This window comes from Protopterus annectens, chromosome 12.part0 (assembly GCF_019279795.1).
Source record: "Protopterus annectens isolate FY-2018-M chromosome 12.part0, PAN1.0, whole genome shotgun sequence".
Classification (NCBI taxonomy): domain Eukaryota; kingdom Metazoa; phylum Chordata; order Ceratodontiformes; family Protopteridae; genus Protopterus; species Protopterus annectens.
This window is the reverse complement of record NC_056746.1, coordinates 1,272,266,358-1,272,288,299: the sequence shown is the minus strand read 5'-3', so window position 1 is coordinate 1,272,288,299 and position 21,942 is coordinate 1,272,266,358. Positions and strand designations below refer to the sequence as shown.

The window sequence follows — 21,942 nt, the reverse complement described above, 5'->3', positions numbered from 1 at the left end:
GGCCATGGTGTATGGCGGATAGATTAAAAGAATTGTCAGTGTAATCTTTATGATATAGAATGAGGTGACTTTTGCATGGCTTTCAGGCAAGTCTCTGAGCTTGCCCTGGTGGAAGTACTGTATTTCCAAAAATCTGATATCACTGATGATATCAGCAGTGTCTGCTGATGAGAATATGGTAATAACATTGTCCCACATGCTGGTGTAAAAGGATCTCTGTAATGTTGACTGCAGTGAGAATAGAACCCCTACTTATCTCAGTACACAGACTACAGAACCCAGTACTTTACACAATTTCCATAGCTCAAGTCTAACTTGGAGTTTGTCAGACAACACTTTATAGCTAATGACATCAGCAGTGTCTGTTGAGGAGAGTATTGCAGTGTCCCACTTGGTGGTACAAAATGCTCTCTGTAATGTCAAGTAACAGCTCATATAAACACACACAGACACACACACTCACGCCATTTGTTTGCAGTGAGAACAGAACCCCTACCTAAGTACACAGACTATAGAACACAGTATTTCATGTACAACATGGGACAAATCTGACTTTTACAAAACTGCAGGTGAACTTGTAGTAGATAACATCAGCAGGCCACGCAGGGGCAAGATGTTTGCTGGGATGTATGAAATGGATGTGCAGACATCTGCAAGAATGAAAATACTGTCAGTCCTTAGAAATGGAGCAGTAACTGTGGCATACACATTTCTGCTCTTCTGCTTAGAGACACACATACATGCGTGTATGCTCTGTTGACTGCAATAACAACAGAACCCCTACCTAAGTACGCAGACTACAGAACACAGTACTTTATACAAGCAGTAGAAAAGCCAGAGGCCACTCCAGTGTTGACCACAGGAAAAAAAAAAAAAGATTTATTGTAAATACAAACAGGTAAGCGCTTTTGTTTTACTGACTGTAAAACTTCATCAGCTGGTAAAATGAAAGTCCTTGCCTGTTTGTATTTACAATAAATCTTTTTCACTGTGGTCAAGACTGTATTTGCCTAGCTTTTATTCTATTACTGTCATTTCATGGTTTGTGGATTTTATGTTTTTTGGCTTTACGCAAGCACCATGGCACAAGTCTGACTTCTATAAGAGTGTAGGTGAACTTATATAGATGACATTACCAGGTCATGTGGGAGACAACCTGTTGGAAGGTCTGCATAGGCTCATAGGAGGCTACTAGTCTAATGGCCATACAGTGTTTAGAAGTCTAGCTGTTAAAAAACACAAGTACCCTTATTGAGCATAGCTGGAAGGTTATTGTTAGCAGAGTGATTTTGTGAGCAGCAGTAACTGGTCTTTCTATGAGGGACATAGGTGCCAACCCAGAGATGAATTTACAATCATCCAATCAGTAGTCAAGATTCCTCTTGGACAGGGTCATTGAAGAGCACTGTGTCATATGCAGTGGGAGCCTATAACAGGCAAGTGTGAGTGTTTTGGGGATATCACTCTCTCAGAGTGTTCTGTTTATGCCACAGGTTATGTTGAGAACCCTGCACAAAGTTATTTTTTTTTTCATTTTATTTGCAGATGTCCAGCATTTCCCATAGGGCAGGGTCTGAGACTGCGCTGAAGGTCAGGCATAGGTCACCGCTCAGTAGCGTGTAATGTACTGAGGACAGTGACATGTCTTCCGCTCTTTCCATGTATGTCAGGTTTGGAGACCCAGAAGAATCCCAGGTAGAACCCTGTGACTTCTCCAATTGGTACAGGTGTCTAATGAGATACAAACAGAAGGGAGCATTGTGGTCTGATAAGGCAAGCAAAGTACAGCAGAGGTATGACCACCACAGTCTTGGATGTCATGTCCATATGTATGATGTGCACGATGCAGAATGTGTATGCCACCCCTATGAACACATAGGGATGGATGTGTAGTTTGCTATCAACATGCGTTCCCAAGTTTAACAACACTGTGTTTGACCTTACAGGGGTGCTATATATATCATAATTAGCAGGAGTACTTTATTGCCAAAGGGAAAAATTAGGCTTTGTATGCTTTAAGGTTCAGTTTGTGAGTTTGTCACCAATCATTCATGTCATTCATGTTTGCAGTCCCTTCTGTTATATGTTACAGTCAATGGGCGACTCTATCTTAGTGCATCCAGTTACCAGTTATCTGTAAACCTGGCAAACCACAGGCCATCTACCATTGCCAGAACTTCAGAGATGTAGTTTGCAAACAGTTGAGTGCCCAGCACAGATTCCTTTGGTATTCTAATGGTAAGTGGCTAGTGGTGGAGGTGCAGTCCCCTACTTTGAGAGTGTGTGTTCTGTTAGTGAGCCAGTTGCCTATCTGTTTACTACTGTATGGCTTAATTCCCACATGGGAGATCTTCACTATGAGACATGAATGGGAGATAGTGTCAAAGGCCTTGGATAAACTCAACGTAGGTAGTATGCCCTGTTATCCCTCATCCAGGTCTTTGGGGTCAGTATTGAAGAAGTCTACAAGGTTCAATAAGCAAGATCTCCCCCAGACAAAAACAAAATGGGTTGGGTAAAGTATGTTGAGGGTCATGTATGTCCCTGTGGATATGGTCCAATTCTGATTCCTTCCATAGCCTTGCAGATAAGTCTTTTTAGGCATATGGGTTAATAGTTATAGTTCTGCATGTTACTAGATTGATGTGCATTGCATAGCACATGACATTTGATGTTACATTTAGTACTGAGGTTGATATATGTGTGGAAAAAGTACTGAGGCACCAGAGTTGCAGTGTTTTAGGGTGGCAACACATGGATGTATTGTAAATGTGTGACATACTGTAAGACAGAGCCCTCAGTTTCTAATGTTTCCACATGTAATTCCATGTCATACACAGGGAATGGACAGTAAACAGCAGTAATTCAGCATAATATGTACATTCCATAGTTCAGTAAGCAAGTGGGTTTGTGGGATAATTACCAAAGTGCAAATGCATGTGTGATACACATGTTTGTGCATAGCTAAGCTGTGCACAAATGCGAGCTGCATTGATAAAGTCTGACAGTTAGTATTGAGTGTACGAAATACATAAGCTTCTTAACTGACGTTGTAGAAAAATGTGTTAATGCATCAATACATTCATTGTTGGGGCCAGATGGTACTGAGTTCGAATACAGAAGTATATGATACTTTTGAATATTTTAAATACATTGCCACCATTCACCATTGCTGTGCATAGGTGCATGATGTGCACCTTCATGCAAAAATGGATTAAATATGTGAAATGGGGTAGCTAGAACAGTGTTGAAATGGAGAGCAAGCAGGGGAAGAATAAGGGGAAAGCAGTGAACGAATGTGCAGGAGGGAGGTAGGAAAGCACCATAGCTATCAATTTCATTAACAGTATAAAGTGAAAATATATAGAAAATACTAACTGAATTTGGACTGCCACCTACAGATAAGGGTGACCACAACAAAATCATGTTCTATAGCCAATTGGACTGAATCACATGTATCAAGAAGACACGTGTGCAAAATGAAGAGCTATGTATGGGACGATTTTTTTTTTGTAAGACAGGTACCCTTTTATTTATTTATTTTTTAAGCGAGAGAATGTTGAGAAGGGACATCGGTATGTCTGGATCAGGTAAGTTGGGTAGGCTTGGAAGCAATTGCAGACAGACAAGACAAACAAGACAAGAGACAGGGACAGTGAAGGACACAAAAGTTTGGGGGACACCATGATTGGGGTGAAGGTGGGGATATCCCGAACCTACAGTCATCAAGCTGGGTAACATTGAGAATCGAGTCCTCACACACTGGACTCTTATGACTGTCACTTAACTCTGCCGCAAGCTGAAGTGGTTGATGTCTCCTTTTCCTCCTCCTAGTACAATGCCAAATGGGAGAGAGCAGCTTCTCCAGCTGGTGTAGGTATGTACCAATGGTGTGGTGTGCAACCATGTGCATCATCCCTGACAACTTTACTGTGGGTGATAAAATCGCCACCTCTGCCACTGCTCCCAGAAGGTTCCAATGGACCAGCCTCTGAGGCAGGACTACCTGAGTGTGCAGGAAGTACAGGGACTGCAGAAGCAGTGTTGTCAGGTTGGCTCTCAGATGTTCTGAGCATCAGTGCTAAAGCCAGTGGAGGGTTTGGGCAGGTGGATCCTATGGAACAAGCCTACCCCACTGTGCTGTGGAGCATTTAGTGATGTGGTACAAATGAATGACATAAACACATTTTGACAACACATAATGCAATTAAAAAAGAAATTAAAAAAAAAATAAAAATTGATTTTTTGTAACAAAATAAAAATAAAATAAAAAAATATTTATAAAGTAAAGTAAAATAAAAAAATTACACAAAAATATATTTTTATAAATAATATGAAATAAAATAAAAATAAAATAAAAGAAGAGAGAGAAGGGTTGGGGTAAGAGAAAAACATAAGTAAAATTAGTACCTTCATATATTGCATACAGTGCATTAATACCTTTATTTAACTCTATTTAACTTTTAGATTTAGGACTACCAGCTCCTAACAGATGCACAATATATTGCTGATTGCATCAAGTAATCCTTGATGTGTGCATATATTACACATATGCTTACTCCAATTATAAAATATTACAGTTTACAGCAGGGGATTTGTGCAGCTGGTATAGAGGTTTTACTTTAACTTAAGTATTATTAAAGAATTAACAGTATTGTATACTTGGGAGGTATAGTATTTGAACACACAACCTCTTACTAAAGTCTAATATTGTACCCTTGGTTTGTACTATAGTCTAATGCATGCATACTTCCTTTTACAGTTGTGATATGCATACTCAGTCTGATATAACACTATAAAATATCTAAAAAAGCTATATTTAACTTTTAATGATATGATAACAGTACTCTTCTGCTGCATACATACCACATGCTTCCCTCATCCTTGCCAATCTATCCCCATGGGTTTGGACATTGCACTTACGGTCACTGTCAATTGTGGAAGAGACAGAACAGAACAGAAGGTCATTATGAATACCATTCTTGCCTATATACAGCTTTCTAAGTCGTACAAGTAATCTCTGTAGATGACACTTAAACAAATGTGGAATGTCCTCAGTCCTAAATTCCTCAATCCAACAGTTGATGGTATCCCTCTTCCTCCTCCTTAGGTCATTATAATGACGTCTACATTGCTGTCCAGTATGAGGGATACCAGTGGCACTGGATACATTCTGGGCTAAATTATCACAAGCCTCTGACTTATACTGGGAGCCAGAATAGTCTCCCTGTAGAAGCCTGCCACTGTGGATCTTAAGTATGAGTCAGCTAAAAATCTTGGTCTCTTGAACACCCCACCTCTGTGCCATAAACCTGGGAGCTTCTCCACAAATGCTTACCATGTCTGCTATGGATCTAGAGCAATGAAGACTGATGCTTTCCTCCAATTCCAGTTATTTCATTTACTGGTAGTGCGCACACGGTTTGAAACTGTTGTGCTCCACTTACCATCATGCAAATACAATGCGCACCTCCAAGCAAAGCATCTGTGCAATGGTAAGCGGAGGGCAGCAATGAGGCATTACATAATTACAGTTATAATTACAAGGTTATTGGATGCACAGGCAGTTGTATATTTGTGTTAGGCAAATGTGAAGGCCGTGCCAGTCCAGACAGCAGGAATATAGTTACAGGAATATAATACACAGTATACCCACAGTCATGCATCTGATAATACATGTGATAATTCATAGATACATAAATAAATAAATAATTGACACAATACTACTGTCTCAGCCCTCATACATATATTTAATAATAGCTCCACTATCTCAAATGTTATAAGTGAGAGCAAATATAGTGGGAATTGAAGTACAGTACAGTACAAATGTATGGAACATCTTATATTCAAACCAAGGGCAATATGTATGGCAGTTCTGCACTTAAACTGTTGCCACAAGAAGGTTACAAAAAGACTTTTCTATCTTTCAGTTCATTGCTATAGACTACAATGTCAACAGTAAAAAAAAGGTTGCACACCCTGAACTACAACGTAGGACCATCTGTACGCCAGGCTTACACTTAACAACTGCTGCCACAGGGCTAGTTACATGACTTTCCCTATTTTATTAATCATTCTTAAGGTCTCATTGTTAATTGCCACACACCACCACTTAGTATGTTTGTGCAATGCCCAGTAGCATAAATTGAATGTATATGGTTTCTATTTTTGGCTGTCTGGGTCCTGTCTGCTTCCTGGGGGATCTAGTTGTCCAGTTTGTACATTGTCACACTTTGCGCAAATGAGATAAGCACAGTCAAACCCAACATTCATTTCCTCTGTTCCAGTGATTACTCTAAGAGCCACATCATGCAAACACATGCCCCAAAACATTAGGCAAACAAAGGCATAAAAGGAGAAAAAGAAAAAAGTGCCAAGTAGTTGAAATGAGGAAAATCAATGTATAACATATACACAAGAAAATGATGGCTCACATCAGGTATGTCTACATAGATCTGGATTTGAAATCTAACTCCAATGCACCTTTAGAGCACAGGATGGGTACCTTATCCCTCGTTGCCACACAAACAAATTTGCAGCAAAGAACTGAACTCAATCTGCACACAGCCAACTGCAAAAGCATCTACAGTGATATCAACCTATACAAGTGTTATTTGTAAATTTATTATTTTTGGATGTAGGTCACCTAGTGATCACACAACCTGTCAAGATTGCTGCTTCCAAATATACAGCTCTGTCTTACACATCTGTGTTTGTTGGTCATTCTTGATTTATCTGACCAGTAATCTAAGACATCCAGTATGTAAGCCATTTGATTTATATATATATATATATATATATATATATATATATATATATATATATATATATATATATATATATATATATCATTGCCCTTAAAATGTGTGAGGGTATTAAAGGAAATAATATTATAAGAAGTTGCCAACAAATGAAGGGCAGGGTGGATGTTAAGGAACACAACCTGTGATTTGTGTGCTGCTTACTAATATTTTCAACCTTACATCTAACATTTTGTAGATCTAACCTGATACACCCAGTGGAAGTAAGGCAGCCTGGAGAGCTGTTGTGTTTTCCTTCTCCCAACCACTAATCATTCACAGCTGCAATCTATTAAAAGCAAATATGAGGGAGTGCCTGCACTATGTTTATATCTCATACATGGATCCAAGTATTTGAGATTCAGCAATTCTAATTCAATTCTCATTTGCAATTGCATATTCACTGTGCTAACAGTCCTGAATCTACACCATATAAAAAAGTAACCATGTAGCTAGTCAAACAGATGGTTAGGAGACTTGTTTATGTTAGGAAGACTGCACATAAGCTATTTTTTTCAGGATATATCAGTACAGAAGAATACTGAACTTCAGAAGCTGTGCTTCCATTTTGTCAGCTATACACTGCATATGCTGGAATGTATTTAAGAAAAATCAGAAGCAAATTCTTTTACACTTTTATCTGTATGCATTAGTGAGAAGTGCACTGATGGCATAGGCATGTCTGCCAAGCCATTTCAGAGGTATACATGATTGCCAGTACATAAAAAGGGAATGTTGTTTGATAAATATGTACAACTATTTCAGGGACAGTTCCTTTGATAGCACTATCTGCATTTCAAAGATGGCTTGTTAGCAAAAATGTCATTTTCCTGTTCTTTTTTGGGGGGCAAAGGTGAGTTACTGATATGGTACAAACAAGAACAGACGTTTTTTTGGGGGGCTAGCAAAGGTGAGTTACTGTTATGGCACAAACAGGGATATGTTGCTCTGGTTATGTTCCTTGTTTTGCATCCTGCCTTTCTTCATATTTCACTTCTGTAGACTGTTGTATGTGTATTATCCTTTGGTTGTCTTTTAGCACAAATAAGAGTATGCCACACAGGCGTGTCAATCCTTAGAGACCCCCCTTCACTGATGATGTGAAACAGGTTATAGTGGATGCCGTTAGACAACACGGTGCTTTTCTGATGAAACATGGACAGGGAGATACGGCAGACAGGATGCAAATTTGGCAACAGATAGTTGATGATCTGAATGCTGTGAGTGGCCATGGCAGGACACACGAGCAAGTGCACCACAGGGCCACTGACATGATCATATCTCCATGGAGGACAGTAGCCATAGTGGGACATGATGAGATGGTTACCGGGGGTAGGGCCTACTAGGAAACCACCACTAACACCCAAAGAAGAGTTTCTGGCTAATATCAGGGATCTAGACAGCTCCCAGGAGAGTGCAGTACAACATGAGCTGGATGTAGAAGCAACAGTTTCAGAGACAGAAAGCAAGTCCCTGGAGGAGCTTCCAGGTAGTCTTTGGTATTTCATAGTTGAATACTGCTGTATAGTAAAACAATTGAAATCAGTAAGTTACTTCTGTGTCACATCTCATTTTTGGGGAGGATGATTTTGAATTGCTGCCCTTATTAGCTTAGGTTGCAGTTCTCAGACACTTTCCTTGTCAAAAGTGTTGTTAATGGACATATAAAGGGGTAAAATTATTACCCCTATGTTACTGTTAATTGTGATGATGATGTATTTACCTCTTGCTTATCTTCTTCTAGGACAGTGTGGATTGCAGAAGAATATCTCATCTGCAGATGGTAAGCCAAATATTGTAATGTCAGAACTGCTAAGCAATTTAAAAAAATATTTTAGTGTGTGCTGTTAATGCCAGGCCTGTTGTGCATATTGCTGTACTGTCTACAATAGGGGTAGCACTGTTAATTTGTTAGCATATATTGAACTATAGTACTGTAGGTATTACTTTTTTCCTGTGTTTGTTGCTTTTTATCACAGGTGATCATGACAGTGGGAGTGTGGGTCCTCTGTCACTTGATGTCAGTGTATCAGCAGACTTTGATTATGACAGTCACCAAACAGAAGCACAGTCAGGGGATGCAGAGGTTGAATCTGACACTGAGGGTGACATAAAGCCATCCCTTACAATCCCATTGGACACAGCCAGTGGGCCTACGCTTACCCATTCCAGTGAGGCCTCAGGTATTGGACAGGTGGAGAGAAAGGTAGTTGATTAGGAAAGTGTGGGTACTGTGGCTTCAGTGCCTATTGACTCTGGCCATAGCCAAAGTGTGGGCGAGGTACCACACAGAAAGGTTGATGGGGGTGCTCAGAGGGGACCTGTTGTCTCTCCTTCACCTGGTGCAGGTGTCTCTTCCTGTGCCACTCAACATATGTTTAGGGCTATCATGGAAGTACAGACATGTTCCCATAGGTGCTCCAGACAAATGCTCAGGGTTGTAGATGCGGCATAGTCTGAGATGCATGACTGTGTTCACCATGTTGCCAATTCAATGGATCGGATGAATGGCACACTGGAATGAGGAGTGCCTGTGATGGACTGAGGGGTGTCTGTCATGGAACGAGTGTTGTCTGTCATGGAACATCTACTGGGAGCAGAACGACATCCTCATGGGCATAGGTCAGCCACATTATCTGCTGTCAGCCAGTGTGGCTGTGAATGATTACGCTCCCTGAGTGGCAGTACTTCCAGTCCATCAGTGAGTGTACTGACCACACCCAGACATGGCAGGCCATGGGATCATGATCCTGGGCATCCCCATGAAGGAAGCTCATCCAGCAGACATCAGTCACATTCAGGTAGCAGCACTGCACCTGACCAGGGGGTAGGGGGGGGTGGGCATGCCATTGTAACTCCTGGAAGAGACAGTTGTTGTGGTCAGGTATGAAAACAATGAACTGTCACCTCTACCATACACAGATCACATCTCTCTGACACTCCAAGACATAGAGCCAGCACAGAGCTGTGTTTATGCAGACACTCATACATCAATTTCACCTGGAGAACCCCTACAGACAAACACACACAACAGTTACTTATTTTTTCCTCACTGGCCATTTGTTGGTTTATCCAAATCTCTGCCTGCTTCTCATTCTTATACACACACACTCACCAACCTTTTCTGTCAGCCTAGACTTCCTGCCCCCCACACAACACCCTGTGCATGTGATGATAATTGTGCCATATCCCTGCTTTCTATCTTTTGGATTTAGGGATACATAAGCTTTATGTCTGATGCTCAGGGTGCATAGCTTTGACTTTTATTGGCCTTGGAAAGTTAGACAGTTGATAGGATCAAATTTTCCCAACTTTATAGTGAATGCTCTTGGGACGGCTGTGAAGTCAAACTGCAATGTTTAGCATTACTTTGTAACTTCTCTCTTTAATGATTTTCCAGCATTTTATTTATTTATTTATTTCATTTGTTAACCGGGTAGTGTCCGGCTGGGCCAGAAGCTCGTTTTCAGTGGAGACCCAGGGAGAAAAGCTCCAAAGAAGATTACAATAGAATTTACATATTACATATGCAAATTACAATAATTATAGGACATACACAGGAATACAAATTACAAATTCTTACAGTAGTATTAAAAAAAATCAGGAGTAACAAAGTTAGACATATTGAGAAAAATATTAAGCAATTATAGGCAATTGTCAAACATATCAAGCAATATCAGTTCTCCATGCTTCATTCTTTTCTTCACTTCTTTTTGGAGAACAATTCAATAAAGCCAGGAGATATTGAGAAAGGAAGGTAGCAGAAGGATATAGATATTTGTGGGTACAGATGTTTAGCCTGGGTTAGTACAGTAATTCCTGAACAGTAGGTGGTCAATGTGAAGCCTCTTCATAGGTGTGGATGGTATAAGCCCATAGTCCATGGTAACAGAGTATACTTCCTGCATGATGTTGAAGACAAGTTTTGCTTTTTAATTTAGTGATTCATTTGAGCATACACTTTATATTTCAGTCTGCTTGGTGCCAGGAGTCTGGATCATGAGGCCATACCTCCTGGTGGCCATCAGATTATTGTGGGCACTGTAATGGTGCTCCAAGGATTACAGCCATTGCCCAGCATCATAAGCAGTGTCCTTGATTTAAGCCATTACAATGAACACATGCACATCAGGCAGTTTTTGCATATTGATGCACAAAAAATACAATAAGAATTTTGAGTTTCTCTCTACACACCTACGTGGTTATGATAGAGGCCTTCCTGTTAATATTTTATTTTCTAAGTAAATGTAAGATAATATTAAGTTCAGTCTTTAGAACATGATAGTCTTTTGAATATGATTAGAAAGAGACTGTTTGATCAAAGTCATTATATACAAACTGATTTTGCACTAATCTTTCCCTAAAGTATTAATATCTTTTTGTTGTAGTCCTTGTCAACCTATACTTGTTTGATGTTCTCATGGAGACTGGCTTATCTTTATTTCTCCTTTTCAGAATACAAGAAAATACTTGACGTCTTAGACCACCCAGTCTTTGCAGAAAATAATCTTTATTTTTGAAGTCTGATTACAAAGGATCAACCATGTCAATTCATTTATTTTATGTGCTATGCTAATTTATGTCAACCACAAATGTGTTTAAGATAAAAAAAAAGAAGAAAAAAAACATTTACCAGGTATTTGCCAGTGCCAAGTGCAGCTTGCACTGGAAATGAACTGCAACAATAGTGTTTAAGTATGTGTGATCAATAAAATCAGAATGTAGGAGACAAATGGCAAGTTGAAATTCTGTTTACAGTAATCCTTCAGTTTATTCAATATGCTATGTCATATATTTATGCATGATAGACAAAATATTATCCCGTCATGAGAGCCAATGTTTCATATTCCTGTCAATTTGTATAACCAGGTACATTCCACAATAAACTTATGGACTAATCATGGCAGCCCATTTATCTTTGAAACTTTGTTGTTGCTCCTTTTATACTGCATTAATAGAAATGTTGCAGTCTTGACAAATTTAACTGTTTTCACTACACAACGACTGAAACACTCTAGTTGTGCATTTTGTTTTGCTCTGAAAAACCTACTTGCTATTTTAGATTACCTCCTCAACCATTGTGAGCTGAGTTAACTTAGCTGGTGTGTTTCCCTTACTAGTCATTTGCAGAGCAACACACCATCCCCAGTCTTACTGCGGAGTGTTCCGGATCCAAGTTAATTCAGCAATAATAACAGACACTGTCCAATTCTGTATGGAACACATAATGTGCTAAAGATGAGAATAGATGATAAAAGGACAGGGATAAAGTTGGAAGCTGAGGCAAAATGTTTTGTTTATGAAGAGTTTAATCAGTTACTTTCTTAACTTCTACTTGCCAAGTATATCCAACTTTCACATTTTATTGATTATACATTTCAAAACTACTGTTGTAGTTCTGATCCAATTAAGTCTAACATTTGACATTTCAGACATTGTTTAGGTTTATCGAGCACTAATTTACTACCTGACACCATTTCTCATGAAATTATCCTATTATGATAACCATCGCTGTCTCCCAGATAACAAACATCTTTGTCAGAAAGGGATGTTGTAATAAATTATGAGAGTGACTAGATGAGTACAGCACCTGTGCCTGCATGTCAATTATTCAGTAAATTAATAAACATATCATAGTTGTAGGCATAGGATAGAGCAATAAAGTCCATACATGTGTCCCTACAGACTGAATTTGCAAGGCAGAATAATTTTTTAACCATAGCAGAGATAGAATCATCAAAAGGTATCTTCCTGTCACGATACATACCAAATCTTTAATGACTTTGTCAATTTGGAGGGGAACACTATTAGTTTAGTATGAACTAAGAGTGCTTGACTTCCCAAAATACATTACATTGTCTTAACATGGAGGATGAAGCCATGACCATTGCATCAGGCATTAGTCTGATGGAACCTTTATTGGAGTATTCAAGTATCAGAAGTGGAATTTAAAATAGTATCCAGTCTGTAGTCATCATCAAACCTGGCCATCCATAGCCCCTTGGTCTCTGCTTTCACATCACGGAAATAAATGTTAATGAGGAAGTTGAGGTGCCACTTGTGACATTTTTGTTGTTGCTGTTGTTGTTTGGAATATGTTCCCTCAACTTCTACTATATAAATTCTAACAGTGACGGAGTCTACAAACATGAATAACATAAGGGATGTTGCATAGTTGGGAGAGTTTATTAATCATAACTGCACATGAAATGGTTGAAACCCTTCTCAAGGGTGAGATATGTTGTATGGATAGTTTTATCCTTTTCCAGGCCTTCAGCTAGCCTTTTGAATAAATCTACAGAACTGAGATGACTCAATGTCTGATTTTTCACAATGCCATATCAGTTAGCATCCAGGGTTTTAAGTATGCCCATGTATTCATTTATGAACTCTCTAAGGATGGATTCCATGACACTGCAGATAATGCTAGTGCTGATTAGGAATCAGTGATAGGACCATACTTTGTTAGCCGAGAAAGCATTAATTCTATAACTAACTTTAGTTAAAAGGGTTTTACTAAGCAAATGCAACTTCTTTTATACTGATGCATCAAAGACATATTAAAAACGAGCTAACAATGTATTCCTTTTATGCAACATTTATTGATTAGAGAACTTGACCACGTGGGTTTGCTTTTAAACATGACATTCTGGTTTTGCTGTATGGAAACAGATATCTCATTGTTTTCATAAGCAGTACATTCCGGAACATATATCATGGCATCATATTAGGAGTCCTTTGAACTTCATTCTATTAGCAACTGTTGCTACTATCAGCAATGATATATAGTTAGGTTAGAGTAAGCCCTGAGCACAGGACAGGGACTAAGGCAGAGGAACATAATGGGAATAGAGGCATGGTGATAAGTTATCAAGGGCTAGATCTGGAATATCTTATGGAAACATAATGGGAATAGAGGCATGGTGATAAGTTATCAAGGGCTAGATCAGGAATATCTTATGGAAACATAATGGGAATAGAAGCATGGTGATATGTCATCAAGGGCTAGATCAGGAATATCTTACGGAAACATAATGGGAATAGAGGCATGGTGATATGTTATCAAGGACTAGATCAGAAATATCTTACAGAAACACAATGGGGAATACAGGCATGGTGATGTTATCAAGGACTAGATCAGGAATATCTTACGGAAACACAATGGGGAATAGAGGCATGGAGATATGTTATCAAGGGCTAGATCAGGAATATCTTACAGAAAAACAATGGGAATAGGCGCATGGTGATATGTTATCAAGGACTAGATAAGAAATATCTTAGGGAAACATAATGGGAATAGAGGCATTGTGATATGTTATCAAGGAATATATCAGGAATATCTTACAGAAACACAATGGGGAATGCAGGCATGGTGATATGTTATCAAGGACTAGATCAGAAATATCTTACAGAAACACAATGGGGAATAAACGTATGGTGATATGCTATCAAGGACTAAATCAGGAATATCTTTAGTAGAAGAAGGGGATTATCTAATTCAGTAAACTGTCATTAACAAAATCAAGGTATGTCTGTGATACGTTTTCCATTTGATGGAACGCTATTTAAAATCTCCCATGCATCACACATTTTGTGTAGGGCTTACATTGTCAGTTTGGCTTTAATTACATTTTATGATCAGTCAGTGATACAGAAAGGAAACTGTAATCTGCAGTTATATGACAGTCTTGTGAACTGATACTTGTACCTCAAGAAGCATCACTTTTATATCATGCATGATTTGGTATATGATGATGGCCTTACCAATAGATTCCAACATGAAACCACATTTCCCATTGGACCTAAATGCAGTACATACACAGAATCCTACAAAAGAGGGAGTGCTTTGTCTGTAGTGGAATCAAGTTTCAGAAACAACATAAATATGAAGGTTTCAAAGAATCAGGAAGGCCTTGTGGTCTGGCATTTTATTGCTTAAGATTCTTACATTAGTCAGTGCTACCATGGTACTGCCCAAATTAAAAGTAGTTATACTGAAATATCTGTAAATTGAACCTTTTTAAACAAAGGCAATCTAGGAGCAGCCAGTGCCTAACCACAATGTGATAGTCCACCAAAGAGTGAAGATAGAAATCATCCATATCAGAGCAAGAGGGATTGTCAACACATCTCATCCCACATTGTCTGGATCCCCCCTCCCCCCAGGAATGACACCATTTTACCAGGTAATTAGTTTGATCAGTTAGCACATCATTGTACTTAAGTATCATGGCTGAATCTTGCTTAACACTATGGCCTCTCCTGCCTCAGAGACATGGGAGGAGCCCTCATGTGTGTCTTTCTGTATCTCCTCACAGGACAGAGACCCTTAAATTGTCCATGCCCATAATGGTCTCCAGAAGGTGATAATTGTTTGCAATTGTGAAGAATTTTAAGAGCTCTAGTGATAGCACTAATTTTTACACTACAGAATCAGTTTATTCTCACCTTAGCCTTATCCTATCTAACGAGAATTTAGTCTCTGTGTCTGACTCTGGGTTCGTCAATAACTGGGACCTTATTTGAATTAACTGCAGTAGATAATGGCAGGGATGTGATTTAGTACTTGAAAGAGATGTGAAAAGTGCAAGTGTGCAATGAGGGTAGAAACTTGATAGTAATAGCAAGCACTACCTCTGACAGTGACAAACACATTACTGTAAGCACATCCTAGCACAAGCACAGGTCACAGCATAACACAACAGAGCTTAATTACACACCTTCTCTACCTGTTTTGACTGGAACCGCCATGCACACCTTCACACCACAATGCCATGCATTTAGGTTAGGAAATGCGGTTTCCTTAAATGTCTGCACTAAGGTAAAGTCATTTCCATAGATCTTAATATACCCCAACCCTTTTTTCACTTAAACATGCTGGCATAACACACCAAACAAGGCTTCAAAGCTCAAACCATATATGTCTGATACATATACAATATCACCACCACAGTTTCCTAAACTGCTTCTCATGTTTAGGGCTGTGGAAGTAGCAGGCTGAGCAGAATAAGACTTCCGTATATATGATCACTGTGAAGAAACTTCATTATTGTTCCTTCGTATCAGCAGTCATATCTCTTCAGTCACTGTGCAAAGCTCATGACCAGAGTTGATAATGAAGTCATAGACTGACTGGGAAACTACAGCCACGGTGGTGCAGTGGTAGCGTTGTTGCCTCACAATAAAAGGTTCTCCCGTTCAATTCTCGGCTGGAGTGTGGGGAGTGCCTTCTATCTGGAGTCTGCATGTCCACCCCATAGTTGGGTGGCTCTGGAAAGACTTGTGTAAATGGGCGTGCCTTCGTTGAAGGTTGGATGTCGAGCTGGCACCTCGGCGTTCATGAAAATCTAATGCCAATCATTAGCAGACCGGAGTTCCGCTGTGGTGACCCCTAACCAGGAAAAGCCAAAAGACAAACAACAACAACTGACTGGGAAACTGACAGTTCCTTCTTGTGACTCAGCTCTCACTTTACCTCCAGAGCCAGTAAAACACCTGGAGTATTGCAGCGTCTACGTCAGTGCGATGATGGATATCCCAATCCCCTTTTCTCTCTTTAGAGCAGGACTCTAAGGTTTTTAAACTCCACCATCTAAGCTGATTCTCCACCTCACGACATGACAGCACACCCCCCCTTCTCCAGGAATGAATATTACCTCTGAAGGTGATGATGTAATATCTCAGTATAATTCTCATGTTCTTGTTTAAAATTTTCAAGGAATGCAGCCATCTTTTGCATCAATAGATCTTAACTTCTTTGCTCAGGAATTGCAGACAAATCCAAAACTATTGCTGAGGACAAAGGCCCAAAATCAGGGACATTTTTTTAAACAGCAGACAAATTCACTTGAAAAGTTATTACAACAATAGGTATTACATTAGCAAACATTTTATGACCAGTATCTGTTATATTATTAATGAAGTGTAAATCTTCACTTTTTACCAGAAAATTAAAAAAATGATGAGGGACAGGGCATCAGGGCCATTCTACAAAAATCACATTTATTCACATTATGTAACTGATATAAAGTCTATTTTCCTGATATATAACATCACATGGTATCTTTTGGTGGCTGTTAAAACTTTCCATGGATCTGGAGGGCATTCTGAAGTGTACCCAGCACAACCCATAATGTCTAATGGCTGTTTGAAATCTGTAATGTCAGTTCTGCAGTTGTTCTAATTGTGATTAATTTAAATGTTTTTGGAAACCCTAGTGTTCAGCTCAAGCAGAGTTCTGCAGTACTGCAGAAAAGTCATCCTGAAAGCTGTGTTAACACACTGTCACCTAAGATGGATACTTTGAGGTACTACATTACTGTTATAGACCCAGTTGACATCTTAAAAATATTTCTTTCAGGTGTGTGAGTAATTCTGGAAGATCAAAATGAGTGTTAAAATTATGCAGGCATGAGTGTATGTGGGACCTTGATGTATCCATGCCAGCAGAGATTCTGGTTACTCAGTAGACCAGACTTTACTATATATAATCACTGTGAAGAAAGCTTATTATTGCTAACTGTATCGGCAATCACATCTCTTCAGTCATATGTTGAAGTGACCCAGTTGTATCAATTTTTTCCATGACTGTTAGCGTGGATATAACTATACATATATATATATATATATATATATATATATATATATATATATATAGACAGAGAGATATAGATATAGATATATATAAGCACTTTACTATCTTGAAATATTATATATATATATATATATAGACAGAGAGATAGAGATATAGATATATATAAGCACTTTACTATCTTGAAATATTATATATATATATATATATATATATATATATAGACAGAGAGATATAGATATAGATATATATATATAAGCACTTTACTATCTTGAAATACTGAAATCTCGAATTTCAGTATCTCGAGATGAAAATGCCAAAAGTGCAGCTGAGCAAAACTGCACTTGATCGAATTAGAAGTGTCAAATTTGTAGTTGTGGTGGCATGGTACGTGGGATTTGCTGTGTTTGTAAGGTGTGGTGTGCTATGGGATATGGTCTGCCTGCCATTGTGTAGATATATGGGAAAGTTTAGGTAAGTGCTGTTTTTTTAAGGGTTTTGAGTAGGATTTGAGTGTATGTGAGTGTGTTGGGAAGTTTTAGGTGTAAGTTAGGGTAGGTAGGTAAGAGTGTTAGTGTGTATGTGTTGAGAATGGTGGTGTTTGTTTGTGCAAGGGGAATATAGAGCATGTAGTGGTGGGTTTAGTGTCTTTGTCTTCTTAGTGTGACCTCGGAGTTAGTTTATATAAGTAGCGGGTGGGTGGAGGGTGCATGGGGGCTTGCCCTCCTGCTTATATGTAGGGTATGTGTGTGTTTTTGTGATGTGTTTGTGTGTGTTTTATTGGTTTGTTGTAGTGAGGGGAGGAAGGTGTATGTATGTTTGTGTGGTGGAGGGTTATTTAAAAGTCACATTTTTGAATTTCACGCTTTTGGGGGTCCGATATTGTGAATATTCGGCTTTATAGTCTCGAGATGCTAAAATTCGAGATTTCAGTATTTCGAGATTACAAAGAGAATCTATATATATATATATATATATATATATATATATATATATATATATATATATATATATATATATATATGTATACATCTCTCTCTCTCTCTCTCTCTATATATATATATATATATATATATATAGTAATTTATTTATATTTGTTTATCAGGCTAGTGCACAGATCAATATTGAGCAAATTCAGGCTCTTCAGGCTCAGCCTCAGTGAAACACAAAACATTTCATTAAAGAAAAAATACAGGAATGCAAGTAATAACAGAATAGTTTAGACTAATAAAGCATATTCCCTGATGTATACCTACAAATTCTTTTGTTCATATTTTAGACTCAGTGGTCTGCTTTCATCTTGGAAGTGAAGAAAAACAAATAGAGTCATATAGTTCACTCCTTAGAGACTTACACTACTTCTGTATGTAGCTAAGCAGGGGTCTGAAGCTTTGTACTTTGATTAAAACAAAGCCAGTGTTACTTGCTATAGGATTTATGTGTCATTGCAGTTGGCAGACTCAGTAGTTGTTTGCTCCTACAAGGATTTCATACAAAAAACAATACGACATGCTGCTTGAGTAGCTACAAGTGCTGCAGCTAAGCTGTATTCATAGGTTCATAGGTGTGTACTAGGCTAATGAACCTGGGGCCTTTACAAGCTTAGCCCATAGAAGTGCCCTGGCATCATGCCACCCGACGTTAGCTCCCAGTGCCTCTTTCAAGTAAAGCCACTGGAGTGATCCCCGGGGTGAATTTTCTATTTCCTAACCACTCATCAAGATTTCTCTTGAAGAGGGCTAGTGAGGTGCTCTGCTTGACATATATGGGAAGTCTATTTCAGAGCATGGGCAGTCTCTGGGTTATGAAACTGTCCCTCCAGGATGTTCTGTTGATTGTGGTAAAGAGGTTGAGATCTCTTGAGCATGTGGTGGGGAAGATTTGGGATTTCTTTAGATGTATCATTTCTAACAGAGCTGAGTCAGACATGGATTTGTAAGTCAAGCAGAGATCGCCTCTTAGTAGACGATATGAGAGAGAGAAAATAGCTGGAGTTTTTTGAGTCTGTCCATGTAGGATATGTGTTTAAGGCCTAGGATCCTCATCGTGAGGTACTTTTGTGGCCTCTCCAGCTGTTGCAGGTGTCTATTCAGGTACATGCCAAATGTGGCATTATACTCAATGATTGGTCTAATGAGGGAAGAGTAGAGAGAAATGATGACCTCTTTCTTCCTGGATGCAAAACCCTCGGTAATGAGATGTAGCACATAGAAGGACTTTCTGATCACAGTGACAATGAGGTGGAGGAAGTAGAGGTTGCTGTCAGCCTGTGTCCCCAGATCTCTTGTAATGTCTTCAGTGTTCGGTGGGCTCCCATTAATGTGGAAATTAGTGGGAACTGATGTTTCCCAAAGGTGATGATGACACATTTTTTGGCATTAAGCTTAAGGCCATGGTTTTGACACCAGTTGTTGGTCTGAGTGAGGCCTTTCTGTAGGATGTCGCATCACTTGGGGAGTTAATAATGGTTCCCAGATTGCAGTTGTGTGCAAATATGGTCACCCAGAGACCCTCCGTGTCGGCCTGGCCTTCTGAGAAGTAGATGCCAAACAGAAGAGAACTCAGGACCGATCCCTGTGGGACTCTACTCGTGACTGGTTGGCAGTCTGACTTGTGTCCTCAACTTTCACACTGTGGGTTCTGTCTGTGAGCCAGTTTGCAACCTACCTAACGATATACGGGCTGATACCTAGTTTTCTGAGTTTATCAACAATTCCTTAGTGAGGAATGGTATCAAATGCCTTGGCCAGATCGAGCTAGGCTGTATGAACTGCCTTACCTTCATCTACCACTCTGGTGACTGACTCAAAGAAGTCAACCAGGTTGAGCAGGCATGATATACATTTCACAAAACCAAGCTGCATGGGATCTAGAGTTTAGAGATTCCCTACATCTTTGTTAATTAGGTCCATGATGATGTGCTCCATAGCCTTACATAGCAAACTTGTCAGGGTAATGGGGCAATAATTTCCAGGGTCTGTAGTTGCTCCTCCTTTATGAAGAGGGATGACTGTAGCAGTGCACCATTCAGTAGGGACAACACCTCAGGTGAGGCTGTGAGTGAACAGAGCAAACAGATGTGGTGCCAGTTTACTTTGTAATTCATGTAGAACACAGCCAGGGATATTGCTGGGTCCAATGGAAGGTGAATTATTGGCCTTAGACAATGCAGCTTTACCCTGTGCTGCAGTAATGCTATGTGCTTGACATTCTTCTGGTATTGAGATTGGTCATTTAGGAGGGAGAGGGGGTAAAGTTGGCACTGAATCTGTCAGTCAGTATGTTGGCAATATCTGCTGGCTCATCATAGGAGGTACCATTGAGCAGTAGCTCAGAGCAAATCTGGGTATTGCCATGGAGATTCTTAATATAATTATAGAAGGCTTTGTGGTTGTTTTAGTGTCTGCTGCAATTCTGCCTTCATAGCTGGCTTTGGAGGTTTTGATGAGGGATCTCAACTTTTTGTTGAGGCTAATAAGAGAATTTTTCTAGTCTTGGGACTTCACCTTTTTCTGCAATAGTTTCCTCCTTCTGTCGTAGAGTTTATTAATGGCATGGGACCACCAGACTGGCTTCCTTTTTTGGAGGAGAGCATCCTGGTTCTGTTGGGTATGGCTAGTTCCATGTATTTATGTATGTGTTCATACAGTGCATTGGTGTATGATTTGGCAGTCATGCATCTATTTTCCATTGGCATGGGTGCCATGAAGTTAGCCACCTCTGTTTTTAGGAGTCCAAAGTCAGCTTTGGAGAAGTTTTTCATGGTGGATACCTTTGCGGGGGTGTGGGTGAGATGTGGATTTCCATGGAGATTAGTTTGTGGTCGGATCTAACCAGGAAGGAATTGACTATTGGTGTAGAGCAACGGTTGCCCATGTTAGTAATAACCAGGTCAAGGATGTTGCTTCCTCTATTGGGGGTAAGAATGAGCTGGTCAAGGGCATTGGAATCAATAAATTCCAGGAAGTGTTGGGCCAGTGCATTGGTGCATGAGTAGTTTTCCCAGCTGATGGAGATGTAGTTGAAGTCACCTAGTATGAGAGTGGTGGGTTGGATCTTAATAGATTCCAGGGTGCTTAGGAATGTGGATTCAGAGTCTTGGGACATGGTTGGGGACCTATAGCAGGCTACAACCTGAATCGCCATCTTACCCAATGTTAGTTGTACCTGGAGTATCTCGGATGCATTATGATGGGCTACTAGTCTGGAGCTGTGCATATCCTTTATGAATATGGAGACACCACCACCTTTGGAGCTTTGGTCCATGTTCTGAGGCCAAAAGGTGTGGAATAAGTTATAGCCTTGTAGCACAGGGGTGCTTTCTGCTGCTTTAAACCAGGTCTCCGTTACAGCACAAATATCGATGTTCCCAATTTTGAGGAGTGCTTCGAGTGAAGGCATCTTGAAATTTAGGCTTCTAACATTGAGCAGTATGACCCTCAGATTGCATTTATTTATAGCTGTTATGGTGGTAATTTGGTCTTTGGAACACCACCTAAAAAAGGCACTACAGGGGTGGTGTGATCCTTAGCCAGTATCCTGAAACCCACA

The 21,942-nt window shown here is 39.5% G+C and overlaps 1 protein-coding gene across 2 annotated transcripts in view; it reads left to right on the top strand.

Annotated features, from left to right (window-relative positions):
• Positions 1-21,942, top strand: part of NRSN2 (neurensin 2) — a 340,127-nt gene that overhangs the window by 84,566 nt on the left and 233,619 nt on the right. Inside the window, exon 2 of one of the 2 annotated variants that reach the window (XM_044090308.1) lies at positions 8,545-8,583. The exons of the other annotated variant lie outside the window; for it this stretch is intronic. The gene's annotated coding sequence lies outside the window, so the exon portion shown is untranslated. The remainder of the gene's footprint in view (positions 1-8,544; positions 8,584-21,942) is intronic. 2 annotated transcript variants of the gene reach the window in all.